This window comes from Alexandromys fortis, unplaced genomic scaffold (genome assembly GCF_014885135.2).
Source record: "Alexandromys fortis isolate MF-2015 unplaced genomic scaffold, M_Fortis_MF-2015_v1.1 scaffold_0, whole genome shotgun sequence".
Taxonomy (NCBI): domain Eukaryota; kingdom Metazoa; phylum Chordata; class Mammalia; order Rodentia; family Cricetidae; genus Alexandromys; species Alexandromys fortis.
Genome location: NW_026067949.1, coordinates 20,328,520 through 20,348,890, shown reverse-complemented (window position 1 = coordinate 20,348,890; position 20,371 = coordinate 20,328,520). Strand labels below are relative to the sequence as shown.

The following is a 20,371-nucleotide window of genomic DNA, read 5'->3' as shown; positions in this document are numbered from 1 at the left end:
ACAGAAGACAGAAGGCACTTTATTTAAAAAGTGCCCATTTTTTTTTTAATGAAAAGCACAAAGTTGGGGAATTTGTACCACTTGACTTTGTTGGTAGGAAGCTGTTTGTTTCCCAGCCAACCAGAATCTTGAATTAATCACATAGAAATCTGTATTAATTGCAATACAGCTTGGACCATCATTTAGGTGTGTTGCTAGTTAGCTCTTATATCTTAAATTATCCCATTTCTACCAATCTGTATATAGCCACATGGCTCTGGCTTACTGGCTACGTTCTGAAGTATCTGTCTCCAGTAGTGGATACATGACTTCCCCTGAGTCTGCCTACTTTCTCCCAGCATTCAGTTTTCCTGCCTAGCTCTATTCTGTCTTATTACAAGCCAAAGCAGCATCTTTAATCATTAACTAATAAAAGCAACACATAGACAGAAGGAACTTCTACATTATTTCCCCTTTTCTGTTGAAATAAAAAGGAAAGTTTTAACTTTAACAATGTAAAATTACATATAACAAAACAGTTATCAAACACAAATTACAGTTACAATATTTAGTCTTTTACATTTGGCAAATTAGGGAAAATACTCTATCATCTTAGTGAGTCTAAAGTTTTATAGCTAATCTATCTTTTCTAATTATAACTATTTTTCTTCAAATCCATGAAAGACTCCAAAGGTATATAATATTATCTAAGTTAACAGGAAGTGAATTGTACGTAACTTCCAAAACTCTAGAATTGACAGAGACATCTTGCTGCCTTGACAGTCACCCAAAGTTCGTCCGTAACATTGAGGTACCCATCTTCAGCCTACAGGCTCATAATATCTATAAGGCTTTTTCATGAAGCAGGCAATTTGAAGATCTGTTTTGTCTTATAATGGCAAAGTCCATCAGTTGCTTTTTTCTGTGTCCTGTAGAACGGCAGACACTTTCATGAAGCAGGAACCCCAAAGGACTGTCTCACCTTCGGGCAAGTTCAGCAGTCATTTTTCTATAGGTCCTGCAAGTCTAGTCAAACAGTTCAAACAAGCACAGTTTCTTGCCCAAATGTCTAACAAACTCCATGAGGAGCCTCTTCAATGCCCATCATTCTCTTGAAATAGAGTGGTGCTGCCAGGAGCTGGTGTGTCTCATCATGAAAAATCTTAAGTTAATAATTTCAAAATTTCAAATGGCATATCTTCAATTGCACTATAGTATTATAATTATCAATGCACTTGTGTACTGGAGATTCACACTTCAAATGGCACAAGCCAGGCACAGAAAGACAAGTAGTGAACGATAGCACTCACGTGGGAAACCTTAACATACTCAGTGTTGCAGGATATTTGATACCACTGTATGACAATGTGTCTCTGTCCTTCCTTGCCTGCTTAAGGCTCCTTCTGATTGGTTTGATAAAGAGCTGGATGGCCTGTAATTGAGCAGGAGAAGATAGGTGTGACATTCAGGCAGTGATAGGAACTTTGGTAAGAATCTGAGGTGGGAAGAACTCAGTGTACATTGGACTGAATGTATGAAGGAGATGTATTGAATGAGCCACAAGGCAGAATATAGATTAATATAAATGGGTAAATTTAAGTTTAAAGAGCTAGTTTGGAACAAACTTAAACTAAGTCCAAGCTTTCATACTTAAAAAGTTTCTATTCAGGACCTGGAAGTCCAAAGAAAACTCAGCTACATTCGGTGTCCAACATAAAGGCACATTTCTCCAAGCATATGACTTGAGATAACCTAGAACGGTTCCAGACAAGAAACTGGACATGGTTTCCTAGCAACCATAATCTCTTAGGCAGTCCTGGTGATCATATAGCATAAAGGGGCAAGGCTCCTTTAAGAGACCCAGCTGTGCAGCCTAGCATTTGAGTGGGGTCTGTGGACAACTGGAAAGCTGGATGACTGCAGAAGCAAACAAACAAAAAANAAAAAAAAAAAAAAAAAAAAAAAAAAAAAAAAAAAAAAAAAAAAAAAGAAAAAAGAAAAAAAAAAAGCCAAGTCCAAACAGAGAAAACTTGAAAAAACTTGAAAACTTCTGAATAGATACAATATGCTTTAAAATGTGCTTAGGTGCTGAAGAAAGAAAAAAAAAACTGGTATAAATGATCATAGAAAATATATTGTAAAAAGAAGATATCTGCAATGGCATTTGCTAGAGGCTTACACAAAGAAGTTTTGGTAGTCTAAAGATGGCTATTGGTATGATAAAGACATAAATAAATTTTTCTCCAGATCGGTCTAAGAAGATGGAGCCTGAATAGTTCCTGTCAGACAGTGAAATCCTAGGAGTTCTGAAGGGTGAAACTAATGGGAGTTCACACTGAAAGGCAGAAGAAGCTGAAGTCTGATATCCTTGGGTGATGGGAACTGTAATAGTTACAAATGTTCAGGAAGGGAAGAATAGAGCTTTCATACACTGACTAGCACTGTTTTTCTATTTTTATTCCACCAGCGCATAGAATGGTGACTCCAAATTTGAGAGTGCTTTCTCCTCAGTTAGTAAATGTGCCTTTGGAAATGCCGTAGCAAACACTCACAAAGGAAAACTTCCAAGGTCCCAAGACACATCTTGATCCAGCGTTAGTTTTGGTTACCTTGACCTGGGTGGCCTTTGGGCACTGGCAGTCTCAGGATGCAGAGGAATTGGGAAGTTTGGTCTCTGAGGACGGTGGGTAACTATGACAGAAATGACCAGAGAGACGCTTTCGGGGACAATTTAGTTACTGATGTAATGGGGCTAACTTCTATAGCTCAAGTCAGTGGGGAGGGGAGGACAAAGAACAAGGGAGGAAGTGTATGTAAAGTGCACAGACCTGATTGAAGACAGGCAAGGACTAGCTACTCACCAAATTCAAACATGAAAGAATGTTGGAGGAAGTGCAGCGCAGAAGTGCTGTGGCAGAGGCAGGGATTTTCCAAGCTTATCAGTTCTTTTCGCAGACTTTCTGAGGAGCTATTCTCTGGAGGGGAAACAAAGTTCAACTCATCTAATATGACATGGCCTTTGTTTCTAGAGGTGAGTAGGTACAGGCCTGATATGGGTAGGGAGTGGCCCCACTTCTGCCATTCTGTGATGCTGTCTGGGGTATGGGCAATACTCGACATCCCTTCTCTGTGTAGTAGGAAATTGTTTGCTCCTGGACACCCAAAACGAAAATAATCTCTCAGAAACTATATTATTTAAATCACTGCTTAGACAGTAGCTTGAGCATATTGCTAGCTAGCTCTTACTGTGGCAGCCAGTCATGATAAACTAAGTATGGCCAGGTCACCCAAAGGAATTTTTTTACTTCCAACCATTATCACTTTTCACAGAAAAACTCTGCTATCCATAAATTTAATAAGAGGCCTGAGTCTCAGTAGTTTGCCTCGAGGCAATACATGGTTGCAGAAAGAACTACAGACTAAGATTCCCCAATGTCACCTAGAACAGACCATTCAAAGGAAATGCCTAGCATTCCAATCACTGTAGATAGGACCACCTGCCAGTACACACCCACCAGGACACCCCTATACAAATGTCAGCCAATCAGAGGTCCTGAACCTCAGAAACCCCTCACCCCACCTTTACTACTATAAAAACCTAATTCTAATTGAGCTCAGAGCTCTCTGGTTATTCCAGTACATTGGGCAAGCAAAAAGACCGAGTTTGCAAACTTGATTAAAATAAAGGCTCTTTGCTTTTACATATGGGACTCGGTCTCCTTGTTGGCTTTTGCAGGGACTTCATGGATTTGGGCATAACACTTACATCTAGAGTTAACCCACTTCCATTATTTTATATTATTTTATATTTTACCATGCCTTCAATTCTAGCACTCAAGAGGCAAAGGCAGAGGAAGATATAGGCAGATCTCAATGATTTCATGACCAGCATGGTCTATATAGTTAGTTTCAGGACAGCTAGAGCTGCGTAATGAGACCCTGTTTAACCAAACAAATAAATAAAAATAAAATAAATAAATAAGCAAATATAGCTTAAAATTAAAAGAACAGCCAGCACTACAAAATATATAATACAATTTGTGACCACTCAGATTATAAAATGGACAAAAAATATGAAGTTATTTCTATGAAAAAGTTATATCAACCACAAACATGTGAAAAGGAATTTAATTTAACACTACTATTTTTTCTTTAAAGATTACTGCTGTGAATAGTGTCAGTCCATACCATGCATCCATCATATTGAATACCTTTTTAAATCACCAAAATGCTTGCAAGATGTGGAAACAGTCATAAGAGGTAGCAATGCAAAGTGATAGAGACAATACTCAGAAATACAATTAACTCGAGTGTATATCTTATAGATTATCATCATACTGAATTAATGATTAGGTTATAAGTCATGGGTTTCCAGTAAAATCTCTGAGAATCAAATAAAATGTAACTATTTATTAATAAGGAATTGGTACCTAAATTTATAGGTAAAAGCATAATCCTGAGTTAGCAAGATGATTCTATGGATAAGAGTGCTTACGGCCAGACCTAATGGCCAGAACATATGTACTTAGTGATAGAGAAGCAGTCCTAAAAAATTTTCTCTGACCTCCACAGTATTAGCACCATAATGTACACATACGCACACACACTCATGCACACACATGTGCACAGCATATATATATACTATACAGATTATATAAATAATTAGCATATATAAGTGTTAATTTTTAAAAATATATTTCTAAAATGAAAACTTGAATAAGTTTTAAATAAATTTTGTTATTTGATTTTCTTCAAAAAGAAAATTGCTGGCCCTGGAGAGATGGCTCAGCAGTTAAGAGTCCTTGATGATCACAGGCTTGGGTTGGCTCCCAGCAATGACAGGACAGCCTGCACTATCCTGGAACAACTAAATCTTTAAACCTTAAAACACTGGGAGGAAATTAAACAACCCCAGAAAGTTGTTTTCTGGCAGTCACACATACACTGTGCACACATACACTCTGAGATACAATTACACATACCCAATAGATAGATAGATAGATAGATAGATAGATAGATAGATAGATATTAGAAAGTTAACAATGAGAATTTCTTTAACCACAGGGGTTCAGTACACAGCATAATCCACTGGGGTCATTTACAGTAAGTATTGTTCCAATATAATCTTGAATTCATGCTCCAAACTCCAATAATAATCTCTTCGTTTTTCAGGCACCATATCTTCCTAAAATCACATGATTAAGTCTAGTAAAAAGGAGACCTTGCTTCTGTGAGGAAAATGTTGACAGATACCTTCCTTGTAGTGATCTGAAATTTCTCATTAGCTGCACAGCTAATAAAACCATTGTGTTTGGACTTCTTTTCCAAGGACTCCTTGGAAGGCAACTTGTATTACTTTTTAATGCATGTCGGCCTCTCAGTGCTCTCCTGGCAATGGCTGTATTATAAAAATATAGATTTTACAAACAAAAGCAGAAGCTTAGGCTCATTTTTTTGCTTTTTATTAGTTCTGTCAAATACTTGATGTGTGCTATAGGAAAAAAATCTATGCAATTTCTTGAAAAGCCTATTAGCTCAGTCCATCCACTCAGAAGCTTTTATTACTCCATGGGCATGATTCCTCATAGCATGAACGGTGAATCTAATATTTCATCATAATGTAAGATCACATTTTTTAAATCATTGAAAGTAATTCAGTGAGGCTTAGAGATGGGAGAATGAAGAGTCAGATACTGAAGATTTTTATTCCAAAATCTCTTGGTCCTTAGACACTATCTTTCTCTTCCTATAACTATTTTTTTCTGTTCTGTCAGGGTTTTGCTCGTCTACCCACAAATTCATTTAGGTATATTTTCTTCAATAATTAATTAAACATGTTCTATGTATTAACTTTCCCCTGTTTAGTGAAAAACAAAGGAAACAATTAATTCAGAACAGTTCGATTGATCATTTGTAAAGTAAAAACTATGAAAAAACATTTAAAGCAAGCCAGTAGAACCACAAAATTGGCCTTGGGAGTAGAAGAGATTGCTTTTAGCAAAAGACCACATAAGTCCTCTTTGACTATCACCAACTGTCATCATCATCTAGTGGCACTTAAGCAATCAAAGTGATATCAGGAAGCTGTTAAAAATAGGGTTTGGGGCTGGGAAGGTGGCTCATGGTTAAAGCACTTGTCACCCACATGATGGGTAAGCATGGGGGCCTGCCTATCATTCCATTGCCTAGAAGGTAGAGTCGAGATCCCCGGAGCCGACTGGCGAATCATCACTTGCCTCAGAGAAGAAAACTAGGGCAATGAGCTGCCGAGGTATCTCAGTGTGCTTGAACCCAGTTACCGAGCTTCGGGCAAGGGGGCTGGAGGTTAAAATACACACACACACACAAACAGAGAGACAGCGATACGGGTCATCCTTAAATTCCGCAAGAATGCCCCCTTTATTGTGTTCAGGGGCAGATTATATAGAGAAAGCCACGCCCCAGCCAAACCCACCAGAAACCACTCTCCTGCCATCAGGAATTCCTGAAGGTCTCGTGCTCAGAGCAGCTGTAGGCACTCAGATCAGGGGATTACAAGAAATTCAGGATCTGGGGTCTCACTGCTCCCAACACCGAGCTGATTTATGTGAGACTACACAGGTCAATAAGCGGTGGAGTCAGGGTGGTAAGCCTGAACTCTGGCTGGGGAGTCTGACCTCTTACCCTTTAACATTTGTTATCCTTATGATTTATGCTGTGATCCACAGCACTAGAAAACACTTAAGTTTGAGGTGTTTTGTTTTATTGTTTTTAAAATCTGCACTCCTCTTTCTTCCTGAATAGAAATGAAAGTCAGCCTCCCTTCTCGTAAGAACTCTGATCAAAAGCCTGACCATGTGCAGAATCAGGAACAAGGGCTTTCTGCACTACAGAAGTGTACTGATCAGTACTTCTGGAAACAAAGGCTTCAGAGAGTGAAGCATCCCACTCTGGCCTTGGGCCACCTGTTATGGGCCAGCCTAGCAAGCATAGAGGGTATCATTCTAAATCTTCTGAAAGAAAGAAGGGGGCAGACATGTCTCCTGTAAGAAGCAAGAGAGGTACAGCTCATTGTGACACTACAAATCCCCCAACAAGAGAATGCTATCACCACTCAGCTCTCAAACTTCCCTCACTGACCTTGAGCGCCTCTGGCTGGTCCCACCAGACTGGGAGGTTTCATCGATTAACGGACTCACAATCTTCTCAGTCATATCCGTGAGCACAGTAAAGGTGGGTTCCACAACGAAGTCAATAAAACCTACAAAGAAGCAGCAGTGGCTCAGATAACAGTATGCTAAATGGGATCAGTCCTGGTTTTTCACGAGAAACCAATTACTCTTTTCTTCACCAATCCACCAAACAAAGAAAACAACACCTCTACAAGGGAGCTCCAAATCAGTCAAGAACTAGTTGGTCTCATTCTTATTGAGTGTCACGAGACAATTTCGTTTCCCCTATATAATTCCCTTAGGACTTTTTAATCAGTGATTCAATTGAAAGATTAAAAATACAATTTAACACCTGCTATATAATAAACAGTGTGGTGTGTTTTATTATTAAAGGTTGAAGATGAATAATGTGAACCAAAAGTCTTCAAAGAATTTATAAGTAAAATTTAATGGGGACAAAAATGAGCCATAGAGTTTCTGCAGGGCCAAAGGAGAAGCCCAGATGAAGATGCTTAGGAAAGAAATGGAAGAGAGGAGATATGTTGCTCTTATAGAGATCAGTGAAGAGTTATGTGGAAATTTTGTGTTTGACATAAGCTCTCAAGGATGGGTATTAAAAACAGTGTGGCTATTCACTCTGGACAGAGGGACACACAGAGGTTGAAAAGTATGCAAATGATGACTGTGCAACCACTGGGGTGAGGGAAATGCTCTGAACTTTGAAAAAAATGTTCGGGGAGGCCAGTTATCCTCAGTTATGTCAGGGAAGGAAGCTCTTGAGGTTTAGAACCAGAAAATTACTGGGCCAGCCTGACAAAATCTGCTAAGCTTTGTGATAATATGTTGTAATAGGGAGTGGCGGGCTATATTCCTGGCACCCGGCCTCCCGCACGGCTAGCTTTATACCCGAAATAATTACACAGAAGCTGTATTTTTTTAAACATTGCTTGGCCAATTAGCTTTAGCCTCTTACTGGCTAGCTCTTACATATTGATCTAACCCACTTCTGATAATCTGTGTCGCCCACGAGGTGGCTTACCAGGGAAGATCTAAACCTGTGGCTGTGTCGGGTGAGAGAATCATGGCGACTCACTGACTCGGCTTCTTTCTCCCAGCATCCTGTTCTGTCTACTCCGCCTACCTAATTTTCTGTCTTATCAGAGGCCAAGCAGTTTCTTTATTACTTAACCAATAAAACAACAGATAAAAAGATGACCCTCCTCCATCAATGATATATTTAAATGAGCTTTGATCCAGCCCATGCAGCAAGAAACATGGAAAGGCAGTGAGGAGGGCTTTCCCTGGACCCCCTTCTCCAGATGCTGCCAAAACTAAGTGCGTGCCTTGAAAGATAGTCAGGCTTATAATGTTCTAAGCAGCAGCAATCATCAGCCTCACATCTTCATCATCACCATCAGCAGATTCGGTGAGAAAATTGGGAATTATTTTTTCACTATTTAATTTTTTTAAAAAATGAAAACAATCTTTTTTCATTTTACTTATCAATCCCAGTTACCACTTCCTACCTTCCTCCCCTTCCCTCCACTGACCCCCTCACCATGCCCCCATCCACTCCCCATGTGAGGGTAAGGCACATTACTTTGAGGAGCATCCAAGGCCCTCCCTACTATATTTAGGCAGAACAAGGTATCCAGCTAAAGAGAATAGGTTCCCCAAAACTAATACATGCAGTTAGAAAAAATTCGGGTACCTCTACCAGTGGCCCCTCAGTCTGCCCCAGCCATACAACTGTCACCCACATTCAGAGGGAATAGTTTTGGCCTATGCTGTTTCTTTCCCTGTCCAGCTGGAGATGGTGAGCTCCCATTAGCTCAGATAAACTGTTTCAGTGGTGTTCCCGTTATGGTCTTGACCTTTTTGCTCATATTCTCACTCCTTCTATTCTTCAACTGGATTTTAACTCTAACTCTGTTTCCATCAGTTACTGGATGAAGGTTCTATAGTGACATTTAAGATATTCATCAGTCTGACTACAGGGAAAGGCACCCTCTCCTCTATTGATTAGAGTCTTAGCTGGGGTCATCTTGTGGATTCCTGGGAATTTCCCTAGTGCTAGGTTTCTTGCTAGCCCCTTAATGGCTCCCTCAATCAAAATATCTCTTATCTTGCTCTCATCTTTCTCCTTACTCCATCTCAACTATCCCATTCCCTCAAGTTCTCCTCCCTCTGCTCTGAACCGGTGTGAGCCAGTTTGAACTGGTCTGAACCTGCCAGAACTGGTTTGAACTGACCTGAATCAGTCTCAATTGGTTTGAACCGGTCGGAACCGGTTTGACCCAGTCTGAACTGGCCGGAACCAGTTTAGACCAGTCCAACTGGTTTGAACCAGTTTGAACCGGTCAGAACTGATTCAAAATGGTTGGAACTAGTCTAAACTGGTTTGACCCAATCGGAACTGGTCTGAACTGGAATAGGTTGGTCGGAAGCGGTTTGAACCGGTTTGAGCCGGTCTGAACTGGTCAGAACCGGATCGAACTGGTTTGAGCCAGTCTGAGCTGGTTTGAACCAGATTAAACCGGTGTGAGCCAGTCAGAACCTGTTATAACTGGCCTGAACTGGCCAGAACCCATCGGAACTGGTCTGAACCAGTTTGAACTGGTCGGAACCGGTCTGAACCAGTTTAGACTGGCCTAAACCTGTTTGAACTCGTCTAAACCAGTCTGAACTGGTTTGAGTTGCTTGGAAACGGTTTAAACTGGTTGGAACCAGTCTAGACCAGTCTGAACTGGCTTTAACCGGTTTGAACTGGTTCAGGCTGGCCTTAACTGGTCTGATCTGGTTTGAACCGGTTTGAACCAGTCAGGACCGGTCTGATCCAGTTTGAACCGGTCTGAACCAGCTCAGAGCAGCCTGAACCAGCTTGTACCAGTGTGAACTGGTCGGAACTGGCTTGAACTGGCCTGAACCAGTCTAGACCGGTCTGAACCGTCTGAACCGTTCTGATCCTGTTTGAACTGGTTTGAACTGGTCAGGACCGGTTTGAACCGGTCTGAACTGGTTTAGACTGGCTTGAACCAGTCTGAACTGATTTGAACCAGTTGGGAGTGTCTGAACCAGTTTAAACTGCTCAGAACTGGTTTAGACCGGCCTGAACCAGTTTAGGCTGGCCTGAACCGGTTTGAACTGGTAGGAACTGGTCTGAACCAGTCTAAACTGGTCTGAACCGGTTTAAAATGCTCAGAACCGGTTTGAACTGGTTTTAGCCAGTCAGAACCAGTTTGAACCGGGTCAGAACCAGTCTGTACCGGTCTGAACCTGTCTGAATCAGTTTGAGCTGGTCAGGACCAGTCTGAACCGGTTGGAACTGGATTGAACCCCTCGAACCGGTCTGAGCCGGTTTGAACCGGTCTGAACCAGTTTCGACTGGCCTGAACCAGTTTGAACCCGTTGGAACAGGCCTGAACCGGTCTGAACCGACTCAAACCAGTCGGAACCAGTTTGAACCAGTTTAGACCGGTCTGAGCCGGTTTGAGCCGGTCGGAATCAGTTTGATCTGGTCTGAACTGGTTTGAACTGGTCTGAAGCGGCCAGAGCCCTCGGAACTGGTTTGAACCAGTTTGAGCCAGTTAGAATAGTAATATTAAGAAATATCCTTAGTTTTTCCATGAAAAGCAAGTTCAAAATTACCATCATAACATAAACACACATAGAGGCTTCTTTATATTTCAAACTCTGTTTTTTTTTTTCAACTTGGTGCAGATTTGTAGTTAGTTTTTCAAGCACTGCACTTATATTTAAGAAATTTTTAGTGGATTCTAAGTATCATAATAAAGTTCGAAGACAGTGAAAATTAATGATTCCTGCTAATAAGAGCTTCATAACTTGTCATCAGCCAGTGAAGGCTTCAGGATGATTTAAAGAACAAACATGCTCATTTGGTTGTACAGATGGTGGTATCTGAAGTTCAAATTATTTTTTCTTCTGTTTCTTATTTGTTGTGCCTATGTAATATTTCTCCTTAACTCCGTGGTAAGGAAATAGGAACATTAAGCCTTAATGTCTCTGATTTCTTGAACTAACAGACTCAGACTTGGACAACTGAAATTTTTTTCAATCCAAAAAAAAAAAAAAAAAACAACAAAATCCTTTTGAGGGAAAGGGTAGCAGACACAGTGACATAAGTTACAGGGATAAGCTTAGTTCCATGACCTCTGAAAGAAATTTAAATAGTGGTATACAAAAGACAATTAAGAAAACACTAACTTTATGCATTGTCTCTTTATGTAGGACTGTGTGATTATAAGTATATTTGTTTGCTTTCTGGAAAAAAATGTACAAAAGAATGAGTTACTATTTAATAACCAGGTATGTGTATCCAGAGTATGTTAAGCAAATTATGGCTTAATTATACCTGTTTTATGCAAAATACATCTTAACAAGAGGCTGGAAGGACCATTCAAGTCACTTGGCCACCAAGAATTGCTTTACACTGACAAGGATCCAGCTACCTTCGGCCCAGGCTGCTGAAGGGATCCACACTTTTTTAAGCATCTTCCCTTACGCTTCCATTTTCTCTCAAAGTATGCATATTTCTACAAGCTAGGAAGTATAAATTAAGGGATCTAGATGGGAACCAGAGACTGTTTTCTTTCCAGTTCTAACATAGCACAAATGCAGATAGTATTCAAGCTAACTACTTAGAAAATGAACCACAGTTAATTAAATATGACTTTGTCAAGTTTATGAATAAGAGTCAAGATTCATTCCAGTGACCTCAGAGTTAGGAAATTCAAGTCTTGAAAATTATAAAGTGTTCTATATCTGAGTTTGCAATGAGAAAATCACTCTTCTTAGATAAAGCATATTAAATCCACATGGGGTATAGAAAATGTAATTATTTTATCACATAGCTGGGCATTTAAGCCTTACTGCCCTGCCAATAAAATAGATTGTTTCATATGAAATATGTAGTCAACTGGAGCACCTTTATGGAGAACAGAAATTGTTTCCTTAATGCCCCTAGAATCAGATTTTCTTCTAAAGTCGAGATTTTTTTTCAGTTTATAAAAGATAAGGCTTTCATACCATACCTTATCGTGCATCTACTGAGAATGCTGTTACTGAAGTATCCAAATCAAACCCCAGAACTTTTTGGCAGCAAAATGACTTTTACCATGTTGATGCGGCAACAAACAAACAAAACAAAGCAAAACAAAAACTCACAGCACTCACTTCAAAGGGAGTAAGAGACAGCTTATTCTGAAGTCAAATTTGAATGACCATGGCCCTGGACCCCAAAATTAGTTTACCTATTGAGATTATATCCTATTAGATGCCCAGTTAAATACTATATTACAACATGGGAGCAGTCCGATGGATTTTATACAAAAAGAATAAAGAAAATTATGTATTAAGACATTGTAAGAATACACTGGTGGAAATATCATATGAGTAGCTGCAGCACTCAGAAGAATCCCAAGTGTAGACATCAGATGCCACCTGGCAGCATTGATAGCCCTTCCACTGAAGGAAGAAAGGGTTTTGCTAGTACATTCCAAGGATATTTATCTGTTTATCAGAATGGTAGGCTGACCCAGAAGTAAATAAAGCATGACTCTGTGGGAGGCTAAGATATCCCCAAAGAAACTGTAACAGTTATCCATCAGTAACGCCCCAAAGGACATAGTCATAGATGTCTGTATCACATGGTCATCCTAGGTGTACAGCTTCCTTCCAGCTCTTGTTTATACTACCACATGGGAAATAAAGACTGTTCTTTGTCTCATTAGTTAAATTAGTTTTTAATGTATCCATTTTTTTTTTTTTTTTTTTTTGCCAAAGGAGTAAAGTGCAGATGGAGTTTTTATCGATAAACAACAGATCTCCAGTTAGTGGGTTCTGAGATTGGCTAGAACTCTGTACTGATCCCTACTGCGTGGGGACAGAGGTGCATTTTTTTTCTTCAGATGATATATGCAGAAACTGACAGATAAAGCGAGCCTGAAAACCCAGCTAGCTGACATATCACAAACATTGGATCAGCTGGACTCCGAGCTCTCCGTGTGGTCCGAGCTCAGCTGCATCACCAATGGCCGCCTTATTAGTGGCTGTTCCTCTCCATTGTTGTTGGCAATTGCTTCATTTTTAAGCTTCTCAGTACTGATAATTGCAGGAATTGCATTTTTCTTACTGCCTCTCTGTTGGTGACCTCCTCTAGTCTGAGGGCTTTAAGGCAATCCAACTCTGTCTGGTTGCTTCTGCACCCTCTCTGAACTCAGACTCATGCAAGCTGCTGCCTCTCCACTTGGATGACCAGGAGACATCTTTCAGCATGACACTCGCAGTACTAAGTGTGCATCACCCTAGACCATTGCCTTCCTCTCACAGTCTTCCAAAATGGTCTGAAAAGTGTTTGAAGATACGAATAGTTTCTCTGTTCTTTGTTCTCACCAGCATTTATAACCATATACAGAGCTGTTTACCTCATCCTCCCACTGAGATGATTGTGAAGGGATAAACCTATAGCTTGTATTTCTAGAAAAGAATTTTTGCTTTACATTATGTAAAATCAGAACATTGGATTTGGAGGTCACGATTTGTAATGGCTGCTTTTTCTAATGTTGTTTCTTGCTAAGAGAGGACCTCTATTCACAGAAAACCCTAACATCTCACAGAAACCTGAAATCACCATCCTTATATAAAGTCTCTTTAAGTATATTGCTCAGAAACCTAAGTCTATGAGCCTTTCTATAAATGATATTAAACTTATAATCATTTATGTGTGAAATAGCATGTACACATAAAATATCTTCTACTTCAAAGTCCACTGAGCATAGACTTAAGAAAGGTTTCGACAATGCTTTGATAAATAAATATTTTACTTGAAATTAAGTACTTTGCAATGAAATTGTAATCAAATATCTATTATCAGATTGTTGAGATTAATATTTTCTTGGTACTTTATAGAGATGCTTTCTGACTAGCAGAATAACAGCCTGTAAGAAATGTGTTCCTTTGTAGGGGGCACCTGAAACATGAGGGTTCCTATCTCACAAATGGTATTATGCCTTTATAGAAGGATTTCATATTGGGACTCAAAAGATAGTTTAGTGGTTAAGATCACTGGATGCTACTCTAGAGGACAACATTTCAAATCCCTGCATCCACATGACAGTCCACAGCATTTTATTCTTCCAATTCCAGGGAACCTGGTGTTTCTCTTCTGGCCTCCATGAGCACCCGGCACATGTATGTCTGTATTGCAAACATACATGTAAAGGCTGTACACAGTCTTGACCACTTCAGTCCCCAGACTTCATTTTCACAGCTCCGATTATTGACTCTCTTTGCAGCCACCTCCCCTGAGCCTCAAACTGCTGTCCTGCTTTGGTTTTGTGCAGTCTTGTACCCCAGTGTTCTTCCCCTCTGTACCTGACTTTTCTCGGATTTGGTAGTCTGGATCGATTGCAGGTCTTTGCTGGTCTACATAGAAATGTTTTTTCTCTTCCCCATGCCTATATCTGAGTAACTAATGATTGACTTCAGATGTTTTAACATTTTCTGTCCCAAAACTCAAGATATCATCTAACCAGAATTTTATTTTTCAGAATATCCATCTGGATGTTTCTTCTGATAAAATACAGTGATAAGACGCTGAGTTCACCCAACAGAATGAAATGTAACTGCACATTTACATCTTAAGAATCCAACTTGTATTTTCTTTGTCCATGTTTACCATTATCAAATGTGGTTCAAGAGATCCATAACAAGTTATTCTGTCGAACTAGCAACTGTATGCAATTTTCTTTCCTTTTTTATTACTTTATTTTTTTTTAAGATAGGGTTTCTCTATACAGTCCTGGTTGTCCTGGAACTCTCTCTCTGTGGACCAGGCTGGCCTCAAATTCACAAAGTCCTCTGCCCCTTACTCTTGACTGCTGTGATTAAAAGTGTGGGCCTCCATTGTCTGTAGGCACATTTTTTTGTGTGTCTAGACGGTTTACTAGTATTTGAACACTTGAACACTGATATTAGAATCACACTAGTAAAATTAAGAATATTTACAATAGACTATAGTAGTTTAGATAAATTAAAAATCCTAGCAACAAATTATGTTTTTTAGAACAAGAAATATGGAGAAAACACCAAGATTTTCAAGGGTACCTTCTGGTTCTTCTTCCGTAGCTTCTTAAATACTGAAATTATTACTGGAATTATAGATGTGTGCCACAAAACCTTGAATTATTCAATTTGGGTGAATGCAAATACATTCTAAAGGGAAAATTTTACATCCCTTAGTTGATAGCTCTGGTGTCAGAAATCCTCCTGCAGTACTGGTCATAGAACTAATTAAAAAACAAAACCCATTGAGAATGATGGGTTGTAGACTTTGTGGAACTCATTCAACTGCTTTAGTTTCAAAGTTAGTTGCCAGTTTATCAATAAATTCTTAAGCAGTGGTAGTCTTGTGATCCTTGCAATTGGTCCAACATTTGATTTTATTGTGTCTGGTAAATGGCTTTGAGGATAAGGAAGGCATACTTTCTTCAAAAATCTTTGAGACTTGTCACTATTCCAAAAATAACATAAGCATTCTATAGATAACCTGGGTTGGGAAAAGCCAGTTGCTTTACGGTGGTATGTGACACCTTACTTCTGTGATATATACAAAGCAACAAATGCCAAACTGACTTATTGTTTGGAGTCCATTATCAATCTATCATCACATTTTTTTTGTGGGTGGAAGGAAGGAGGAGGAATATTTTCACGGGAATACTTTAAAATCTTCTAATTTATGAAGAGATTCTGAATATACCAAAATACATTAAAATTTTTAAATGTCAAGCTCGTTTAAAAAATAAATAACAAATTGTGTGTGAAATGTATTTGTGGCATGCAGTGAGATATGGGTAATCTTTCTTCAATGAAATTTTTAAATTGGAAATTATTCAATTCTCATAAGCTATTATAAGGAATATTAGAAACAGAGATACTGTGTATAGTTTCCTCTAAGTACAGCAACTTAAAAGTCTGTAGAATGAGAGCAGGACCCCGAGAGTGACATCAGTGCAGTGAACATACAGACATGCTCATCACTTCCAGCTCGTCTTCCAGCCATTCTACAGCCACGCTCACTTTCCATGTGCATCCCGTACGGACACTTAATCTTCAAACGTGCCACTATGCTTTCCATTCCCATGCATTTAATTCCCAAATGTTCTATAATAACTAGAACAACAATAGTATAGTTCTGTAAATAGAACCATGATAATAGCCTTTTGGGATTGGATTTTAAAAATAAACATAATTCTCTCCAGATTTTATCCAAGTTGTTTCTTGTATCAACTGACTATTCTGTTGAGTAGCATTTCGTATAGACATTTTATAGTGTGATGAAACTTACATCTGCGGAGGGACATCCAGATTGCTTCCAGAGTTGACAATTGCATGCGAAGCTGTTGTAGGCATTTTTATATGAATTTTGCATGAATATAAATCTTCGCTTCTCTGAGATTAAAAACTCAAGGGTGTGATTATGAAATCATACGATAGCTGTGTGTTTGTTAGGATGCTGCCAAATTACTCTCCAGAGTATCTGTGCCATGTATATTCCTCCCAGAGTGTGTAGTAAAACAGTTCTCTACGTCCCTACAAGTGTCTGTAATTTTTTTCAGTTCAGCTAATGTAGTGTGTTTAAATTTAATGATTTTATAAACGATGTTGAACAACTTTCCTTTGATTACTTGCTGTCTGTACGTCCTCTTAAAAGTGTCTAGTTATACCCTGTCTATTTTATAACAGCATTGTTTTATTAATAGTTCATATTTAGATATTTATCATTACTGTGTAAATCTTATTTAAGTCTGTACTTTGTCTTCTTATATTCTTTTTCAAGTGGGTGGTGTGTGACTCTGTGTGTGTGTGTGTGTGTGTAGTCAATGGCAGATCCTTTGTGTAATATACAAATAGGCACAATCTACAGCACCACTCATGCAAAGACAAATAACTGCTCCCCCCAAAAGAGGTCTCATGAGAAACCTACATATGTACTTAATTCTTTTTCCCTTTGAAAGTAAAATGTAGTTTCTCACTTCTCCTTCCAAAATATTTTGTGTCTTAACTTTTCCAAGTTTGACTATGATATGTCTTGGCATAAATTTCTTCACATATTTTAAGGTTTACTTATCTCATTGTGTTAGAAGTTTTATTTGCATTTTGTTATAATTTTGTTACTATAGTTCTTCTTTCTCTTCCTTCCCCAGCCAAAACTCTGGTGACAAATATTTTAGATTTTTTTGTCTACATATCTACATGTTTCTAAAGCTTTCTTTGAAAAATTTTTACGTTAGAGGAGTTGGACTCACAAGCCAAGTAGGGGTTAAGTAGATTGCAAGTCTTCCTGATGACTTAGTGGTGGGGGAGAATAAAAGTTGCAGAGCACGATGCCCTTTTGGCAGCCGGCGAAAGCTAGGGCACCAACTCTCATTGTGTATTCTGTAAGAATCTACTCTAGCCATTAAATCTCCAGGAAAGTCACCGAAGTTCAAATTTATGTGCAGACTTATCCCATAAATTGGGGAGATACACAAACAAATTCAGTCTTACTGCTAAATCAACCCATATTAAGAATTAATGGTGATATCGTTGGAAGATTTACTATGTAATTCAACATACCATTAAAACCCCATTTATTTCACTGCAGAGTAAATGCAGATATGACTTATAACCTAACAACTAATGGTACTTTAAAATACCATTAAGTGTCATTCTGGGTGTAAAATACACTATATCATATCTGTTCTCCTGTGCAGTAGATGTTTCAACAAATATGGATTCAAGTGTAGTTTCTTCTGTTCTAAGTTTACTGATATCAAGATAATCTGGAAATAATTTAAAATAACATTTTACTCTTAAATATACTCATGTATTATAGTTTGATTTGGGCATCTCTGAGTTCATGTGGTAATAATATTGCCATCATTGTGCAATTTGGCCATCAGCAGTAGCTTCTACTTTGAGACAGATGCTGAAAAACATGTATATATAGACAGCAATAACTTGCAATATCAATCTGTTTTTAATTATAAAATTTAATAAGGAGTTGTACTGAGATCAAGGACCATTGTAATATAACATCTAGCCAAATATTAGGTAATAGTAAAATGAACAGAAATCAAGTACAATTTTTATGCATGTTTATAAAAAATTCTAATGTAAATTCTTTAAAAGTATGAACTCAGTTATTCAATAAACGTCCATGATAAGAATAATTATCTTCATTTTAGAAAAAAAGAGCATTTTGAAAAGTTAATAACTAATCTTAACATAATCAATTATAAATTGCCATATGTAACTCATTGTTTACTTCAATATGTTTTATATTGAACTCCCACAAGGATTAAAAACCAATCTTTTTGTAACCTTCTGTTATGGCTTACAGCCTGATAGTAGAGGTGTACACTGATGATTTGATTCAGAAATATGTATCTATGAAGATAAAAGTTTCAAAGACAGGGGTAAATTGATTCAGCTTGAACTTAATAGAATAACATAGGCCTTCAGCTGCCTAAATATTTCCTTCATATTTCCAAATAGAGTATGATAATTGGTTGTTCTCTCTTTTAAGCATTTTTCAATGGATGAAAAAATATTAATTCCAGAAAGAATAGACTGGCAAAAACTGAAAAGCAAGCGTGGCTTCAACACATAAAATTAACGGAACAATATCTTTACTAAAACCACTCAAAGGAAACATGGAGTCCAAGTTCAAGACAAAAAGTAAGAATAAATGGAAACATGGAGATGAGGGACAAAAAGAAGGAAATAACAAGAAGTGATATCTTCAATGTTGGTAATAAGGATCTAAGCGGTACAATGAAAACCAGTGTCAGCAGTAAATGTCATATCTGAGAAGACGGCGAAATCTATTACTGGGAGAGTGAGATACATTGGACAACGCACATTCTCTAAGAGAAAATCATTCATGATGTTGTGGGAACTCATTCTGCCTATAGCCTGGGGGCACGAGCCCTAGGGTGTAGTTTTGTCTGCTGTGTGATAACTCATAAGCTTGCGGGGAAGGTTCTCTTTGTCTCTCCTGCTATCTGGCTTCCTTGGATGGTAGGAGCAGAGCAGGTGGCTTGGTGTTGGTGTTCTTTCCCCAGGGCAAAACAACTGTGATGGACTCTAACATGTCCTATATCAGTGAATGTTTACCCTTATTATACATCTAAATTAATTATTTTGAACCTTTCCCAGCCTCTCATGGATCCTAACTACATCTGGCACTCAATGTGGGGAACATACATTTGCATAAGACCTGAAAAAAACTTTAAAAACAAAAAAGAGGGGATTCAAACTTCCAGCTGCAAGCATGTGGATCTGAAGTGATAAGTGATATGCAGATCCCAACATTTCAACATGCAGAAAACAACTATGCAGGTGAAAATAAGGTCCAGACATATCCTGCCTATCTGTATTGTACTGATATTTTGGAGTTATTAAACGAATATTTTTCTTTCGGACAGAAAAATAATGGGATGCAATACTTTGAGTGTGTGTTTTTCATTAGTGGGCAATGTAAGAATAAAATGCCCATATAGTCTGAGGAAGGCATTGTTAGTTAGTATATAACAATGACCGATGACTCAGTGAAGTTTCAGTCCATCAAACATTCTGAAAATTCCAATGTGTGAGTGTTTAAATGTGTGGGACTACTCAAATGTGTGTGCACTTGTGGCCATTAACATGTACTAAGAACTCCATACTGAAAAAAATAACAAGGAGAGACCTACAGTCCAATGTGATCTCTGCAGGAACTTAAAGGACAACATCAGATATGTAATGTAGAGACTGTTACTTTCCCAGAATCCTCGGTTAGGGTAGTAGGAACTCTGCGCAAGGAGAGAACTGGTAATATTTGTCAGTTTTGTGAAATCTGAAGGTCCCTGGTGACTAAGCTAATATTGGCTGGTGGTAGGAATAAGTGGGATCAGCCACCTCTTTATGAATCCCCTCCAGCAGCACGCTGTACTGATTATACAACCACACGACTGAGTAGAGGACATTGTCAGAAGTAGACATAAATCAATGACATGCAAAATGGCCAGAAGACAAGCAAATGCTGGGAATCAACATCTCAGCAAGGCATAGTCCCAGCTAATCTCCTTTATTTTACTTGCCCCATATTATTGTATAATAAGGCTTTCCAATTTTGCTCACTTTCACAAGACACATAATCTGTTTCATAACAAAAATTTGTCATTCTTTTCCATTTTAGA

At 38.5% G+C, this 20,371-nt stretch overlaps 1 long non-coding RNA gene across 1 annotated transcript in view; it reads right to left on the bottom strand.

Annotated features, from left to right (window-relative positions):
* The window catches only part of LOC126506566 (uncharacterized), a 73,039-nt gene extending 65,889 nt beyond the window's left edge, over window positions 1-7,150 (bottom strand). The window contains exon 1 of the long non-coding RNA XR_007593249.1: window positions 7,099-7,150. This is a non-coding gene — a long non-coding RNA (uncharacterized lncRNA). The remainder of the gene's footprint in view (window positions 1-7,098) is intronic.
* Between the last annotated feature and the right edge of the window lie 13,221 nt (window positions 7,151-20,371).